The sequence below is a fragment of the Odocoileus virginianus genome, chromosome 9 (genome assembly GCF_023699985.2).
Source record: "Odocoileus virginianus isolate 20LAN1187 ecotype Illinois chromosome 9, Ovbor_1.2, whole genome shotgun sequence".
Taxonomy (NCBI): domain Eukaryota; kingdom Metazoa; phylum Chordata; class Mammalia; order Artiodactyla; family Cervidae; genus Odocoileus; species Odocoileus virginianus.
In genome coordinates, this window is record NC_069682.1 from 62,248,921 (window position 1) to 62,255,591 (window position 6,671).

Sequence of the window (6,671 nt, forward strand, 5' to 3'; positions counted from 1 at the left end):
ATGTCTGACTCTTGTGACCCTATGGACTGTAGCCTACCAGCTTCCTCTGTCCATGGGATTCTCCAAGCAAGAATACTGGAGTGGGTAGCCATTCCCTTCTCCAGGGGATCTTCCTGACCCAGAGATCAAACCTTCATCTTCTGCATTGGCAGGCAGATTCTTTACCACTGATCCACCAGAGAAGCCCGATTAATGCCTCCTGTATCACTTAGCTATTTAGTGGAGACAGGCTAACTGAATTCAAATCTAGCCCTGCTTCTCCCCAGGTTTGTGACCCTGGATGGGTCACTTCACCTGCCAGAGCCTCAGTTTCCTCCCCTGTAAAATGGGGTGATCGTGCTATACAATACTACTCACTGTCTAGACCGGCAACAAACCGATACACAGGAAGTGCTGTAATGTGCTGGTCAGTGGTCATATCATTCTTCCCTATATCCGTATCTTATTGGGCATTCTGGCTCACCTTCCCCACTGGACTGGCAGCTGAGTCATCTTTGCTTCTACCTTTCAGAATGAAGGAGCAAACCCATGAGGGCATCGATCCATCATCAACAAACATCCAAGCCAAGATTCTTTATTTTTTTTAATAGTTTTATTTAGTTAGTTATTTTTGGCTGTGCTGGTTTGTTGGTGAGTGTGGGCTTTCTCTAGCTGTGGTGAGCGGGGGCTTTGCGTTGTGGTGGCTTCCCTCATTGCGGAGCAAGGACCCTAGCGCACACAGGCTTCGGTAGTTGCGGTGCATGGGCTTAGCTGCTCCGAGGCACGAGGGATCTTCCCAGGCCAGGGGTCAAACCCGTGTGCCCTGCATTGCAAGGTGGACTCTTAACCAACGGACCACCAGGGAAGCCTTCAGCGAGATCCTTTAGGAACAAAGGGGGAACCGTATGCGGTATACAACAAGTACCCTTCCAAGGGTTGGCAAAGTGGACTGAAGCGCTGTGAAGAGGCCTGAGCCACTGTCCAGCCACTGCCTTCAGCCCGCACTGATGCTCGCCTACCCCAGGCCCTCGTCCACGCCCTTTCTGCTCTTCCCTTTCCGGCTTCTCTTGTCCCCAAACCCCTGCGGAGCCTCCAGACTAGCTCCTCCGCTGGAAGCAAGAGTACAAGCCCCGCCCTCAGGGGCTCTTGGTCTCACGGGAGAGACAGAGGCAGAGGCAGAGATCACCCCCATCAGCCAGAGCATGATAAGCAGTGGGCTTGAGAACCACACACCCTGCCCTCAGCCCTGAGGGACCCCCAGCCCCCTCCCAGCCCCTCTCTGCCTTCCCCCAGGGAACCTCCCTCGAGCCCCCATCTCCCCACCTGCCCTATGAGCTGCTTGAGGGCGGAGGCTGCATTTCACCCATTTCTGCTCTGCCATGCCCAGCCCAGGGCCCCCTTCTGCTCTCTGGCCCACTGGTCAGGGAACTAGATCCCGCATGGTAAGGAGGATCAAAGATCCCACGTACCGCCCCTGAGACCCAGTGCAGCCCGGAGAATAAATAAATACTTTAAAAAAAAAAAAAAAAGGACTGCTCCAATCCCAAGGCCAAGCACTTGTACTCTTTTTGGAAGTCCGAGAGGGGCTCTGGAAGGGTTCTCAACCAGAGACAAGCTGGTCACATACGTCTATGAGTCTGAAAGACTTTCTGGTTTGAGGCACAATGGGTGGAAAAGGGGTAAGTCAGGAGACTACGAGGGCAGGAGACCTGCTGGTACTGTTGTCTAGGCCAGTGTGCTTCAGACAAGGGTGGTGACCTTGAGGATGAAGAAGAGGAGACATATCTGAAAGGGGTGATGGAGTGAGAGTGGGCTGAGCTTGGTCAGAGAGAAGCGGGGTGGAGAGCAGAGGTGGGCCCCCCGGGGGTCGGGGAGCTCCATCACCTCCCTGGTTGGAGGCTAAAGCCATCCATTAATGCATTTATCCCTCTCCATCCATCCATCCATCCATCCATCCACCCACCCACCCAACCCCTTGCTTACCTGTCCTTCCATCCAGCACGTGTCAGTCCCCTCTCTGCAGGGTGGAGGGATGGCTTGGGAGGCCTGGACCAGTTCCTAGCCACCTGGAGCACTTCACAGTCTTAACGGGGAGAACAACGTGCCCAGAGGTGGTCACAAGCCAACATGCCAAGCACCTGTGAAAAGGGAGACAATGTTGGGAGGAGGGGTCTGGGAGATGGTAGGGAGAGGAGAGGGGAGGGCTCGGTGCAGTCCAGCTCTGCTTCAAGACAGTAGATCGGCATTGTCATTGTCCCAGACAAAGGACAGTACATTATTAGTGTTATTAATTATCATTAATCTAATTAAATGGCAATTACAATTAAGAACACAGAGATAAAAACGCCACCTTGGATTTAAATGTCTCTTCTCTTCTGGCTTCCCCGCGAGTAATGCAAGCTCGGCCCACCCCCCACCCCACCCACCCGCCCCCCGCTATGGCTCCAGATCCATCCCCCATGTCTCAGGGTCCCAGCCGAGGGGGTCACAGCGTCCGACTCCCCTCGTTTTACCGACAGGCAAACTGAGGCCCAGGGAGGAGAAGGGACAGGCACTGGGGTCGCCCGCAAGTCTGTGACGAAGGTGAATTTAAGCCAAGGAGCCTGATTTCCACTGCTCACCTCGTCCCCAGTAGGGTTTTTTTTTTTTTTTTTCTGGGAAAACAGCTGTCAGAGGCAGCCATCCTGTTACTGATTAAACAAGGCAAATTCTATCGAAACAGAGTCGGAGATACCCCTGGACACCTAATTACACAGGCTGGAATGAGGAACACAGGCAGGGAGATAGAGATGTGAGCAAAGAGGGCAGGGAGACAGCGGGCCATCCCCGCATCACCCCATCCCCCTGAGGTCTCTGGACCCCAGGCCTCTCCCAGTCCTTGGATGAGATCCCTGCTCCCCAGGAAGATGCTCCTCGGCTGGGGTTCATACACCACCCCCCCCAAAGAGACAAACTAAAGTCTGTGCACCCTGGGCTAGAGCATTGCCCGCTCTCTCAGCCTCCTTCAGAGCCCATGGAAAACGGGTGTCATTTAAGGTCCCCAGTTGGGATCAGTGGGGCAGAGCTTGGGCTGGACCCCACACTCGCCTGGCCCCAAAGCTTCATCCTGGATAGGATGGAGCACTGCTCGTCCTTTGACCAACCCCCCAGGAGGGCTGTTCCAGGAGATTTTGTCCCCATCAGAAGTGTTAGGTGCACAAGGCTGGGCTTTGCTGCCCAACTACACATTGGGCAAGTTATGAGCAGGTAAGGGCAGAACCCCAGTCTGATTCCATTTCTGCATTCCCCACATCGACAAGCACCAGGGCAGGCACTAATGAACGGGTGAATTCCAAGTTCATTTCGTATTTATCCAGCATCTCCTTGTGTCCTGGCTGGGCACTGTGGTGACGGGAAGGAACAAAACAAAGATCTCTGCTCTTTTTTTTTTTTTTTTGGCCACACCTGGAGCTTGTGGGATCTTAGTTCCCCGACCAGGGATGGGACCAGTGCCTCCTGCAGTGGAAGCATGGGTTCTTAACCACCAGACCACCGAGGAATTCCAAATGTCTCTTCCTTTAAAGAACTCATGAGTGGAAACAGGCGCAAAGCAACCAAATAAAGAGAATGAAATGATATAATTTCATATAGAAATAGGTGAGATGAGCAAAATAAGGTAATGAGATAAACAGCAAATTGGAGAGTGTGTTGGTGGGGGGAGGGGGTTCTACTGGAAATAAGATGGTTCTGGAGGGCCCCTCCGAGGAGGTGATACTCCAGCCGAGACCTGAGAGGTGGGCAGGGGCAGCCCAGGGTGGAGCTGGAGGAATCATCCAGGCGGAGGGAACGTGGAGCGTGAACAGAATGAGCCAGTGGGTGGATGTATAGGTGAATGAGGAGGAGGGGGTCTTCTGTGAGAAAACAGGCTGGGAGCCAGGACCAAGTAGGTGTCCCCCCCCCCATATGGCTCACAGGCCCCTCTGAGCGTCCTACGCACCAGTCTGGTGCCCCCCGTGTGGGGGCAGCCTCCCTCCACCCCTATCTCCCGCAGGCCCCAGGAGAGGCCTCTCCAAGGTGACTTGCTCATTGGTTACTGTTAGTATTATTGGTGCACCATTAATAATCATTACCCCTCACCTGCCCCTCTGCTCTCCACTTTCCACCTTTGGTTATTTATTTTTGGCCAGGCTGCTTGGCTTGCGACATCTTAGTGCCCTAACCAGAGATTGAATACAAGCCCAGGCAGTGATAGCGCTGAGTCCTAACCACTGGGGTGCTTAGTCACTCAGTCGTGTCTGACTCTTTGCGACCCCACGGACTGTAGCCCACCAGATTCCTCTGTCCATGGAATTTTGCAGGCAAGAATACTGGAGTGGGTTGCCATTTCCTACTCCAGGGAATCTTGCCAATCCAGGACTCGAGCCTGCATCTCCTGCACTGGCAGGGGAATTCTTTACCACCAGCACCACCTGGGAAGACCCCCTAACCACTGGACCATCAGGGAACGCCCCATTTGCCACCTTATCATAGGGCCTAAGTCACTGGGCTTTCTGAGTCTCGGGTCCTCCATCCCAGGGTTCTGACTCTTCCAGGCCAGGATCTTCCAAGGCTGTGACTTCAGTTTTCGTGCTTTGTGACCTGCAACAAGTCACTGGTCCCCCTTAGCTTTCCTTTCTGCCTGGAACATAGAGATGGGGCAGTACCCCCACCACCTCTACCATGTTATTTTCCACCCATCACCCAGAGGCTCATTGAGTTCACACCCACAGCAACTCTGAAAGATAGAGATGAGATGTTACCATGACCACCCACTTACAGATGCAGAAATGGGTCTCAGAGGGGCCCTGTAACTTGGCCAGAGTCACACAGCCAGTGAGTGACACAGTGGACTTAAAATTCAGGCCCTGGCTGGGCTTAGACAACAATGATATTTCCACACAGATCTCTCAATTCCTCGGTTATACTGTGGTTATGTAAGAATATGGCTTTAGAAAACACACGCTGAAATTCGGAGGTAATGGCATATCACAAACCATGCCCGCATCTTTTCTGTAAGGGCTTCTCTGGTGGTTCTGGTGGTGAAGAATCTGCCTGCAGTGCAGGAAGGAGACTGGGGTTTGACCCCTGGGTGGGGAAGGTCTCCTGGAGAAGGAAAGAGCAACCCACTCCAGTGTTCTTGCCTGGGAAATCCCAAGGACAGAGGAGCCATGGCGGGCTACAATCCACGGGGTTGCAAAGAGTCAGACACAACTGAGCAACTAACGCTTTCACTTTCTGGAAGTTGGAGATCCGTTCAAAATTTTTAAAACTTAAAACATCCAAAATACAGAGACAAAAACCAAGCAAACAAGGTCTGTGGTCCATCACCTTCGGGCTCAGGGTCCAGGCACGGCTGGCCGGGCTGCCGCCGGCAAGGTGGGCAACGTGGTTTTCCCCTCGCTGTGCAAACCTGGAGACAGAAGCTCAGAGTTGTCCAGTCGTTTTCTGAGGCCACACAGCCAGTGAGGGGCAGGATGCCTGTCCACGGGGAGCTCCCATCCAGTGAGGCAGAGAAACCAGAGAGGGGAACACAAGGGTGGGGTGGGCAGGGGCGGCTGGCCATTTGTGGCTGGGAGCGCCCTGCAGGAAGGCCTCTGGGATGTGCATGGTGATGCCAGGGGCTGGGTGCCAGGCTGTTGCGGGCCGGACGCTGGGCCAAGTGGTACCCCCACCCCCTGCCCCTCTGAGCCCTCAGCCCTCACTGGGCTTTCATCCTGGTCTAGGGCTGATGGATCCTCCACGGTCCCCAGAGCTGGTCCCATGTCCGCACCTTGAGCTGCTGCGTGTTTTCTTGTCTCTGATTGTAAATAGATTTGACTAAAGAGGTAAATTAGAAGTTAATTAGAGAGAACATGATTGATGAGGCAGTTTGCCGTGATTGGGAGGCGTAGAAAGGCTGGGGCTCCCTGCAGGGAGGGGACAGAGGAGAGGGGCAGAGGGAAAAATCCACCAGACCGTGAATCTGGAGGGGGGCACCCAGGGTGATGAGGGGCCCGCTCTAAGCTGCTCATTCTCCTAGGCTCCAGGATCAAGACCAGGGCTCCCCGGGCACGAGGGCCCAAGTGAGCACTCCATGAGACCCTGGAACTGGGGGCCAGGCCTTGCTGGACTCAGGAAGAAGCAGCTAGCTTGTCCTGTGTTCAGCCAGAAGTTAAATCCTCAACGCACAGGCTGGGCTGGAGAAGATGCTGACGCTTACCAAACGCTTACACAGCTCCAGGCTCTATGAAGCTTCTCAAAACCATGCAAGGTCAAGGCTATATCTGTTTATAGATTAAGTGCTCTGGGAGATTCAGAGACCTAACCAACTCGCCCAAGGTCACACAGTTAATAAGGATGGAGTTGAGACAGACCTCTAGAATCAGCATCTCTCCCAATTCCAGGCTGTGTGCCTGGTCATGTGTCCCACCGCCCAGGCAGTATGGGGGTCTTCCCCACAGCGCCCCATGCTTACACACCTCCAGCAATGGTGAGCTCATTTCCTCTTGAGGCCACTCGTCTGGCAGGAGGACAGCTCTGACTGTGGGAACATTGATCCTCATGTGGACCTGATCTAACTCCCCCCAGCCCCACCTCTAGGCCCTGGCTTGGTCACTTGTCCACTTCCTTCTATATTCCCGAATACAGACCCCCTCCCCAGCTCAGGGTGAGGAGGAGACTTAGAGGTCAGCTCA

At 54.1% G+C, this 6,671-nt stretch overlaps 1 long non-coding RNA gene across 1 annotated transcript; it reads right to left on the reverse strand.

Moving 5' to 3' along the window:
• Nucleotides 1–551: 551 nt before the first annotated feature.
• LOC139036509 (uncharacterized) lies at nucleotides 552–2,562 on the reverse strand. Its single transcript, XR_011489273.1, has 3 exons — nucleotides 2,493–2,562; nucleotides 1,963–2,117; nucleotides 552–802 (listed from the first exon to the last, which is right to left on the reverse strand). It is a non-coding gene; the product is annotated as an uncharacterized lncRNA (long non-coding RNA).
• Nucleotides 2,563–6,671: the final 4,109 nt, after the last annotated feature.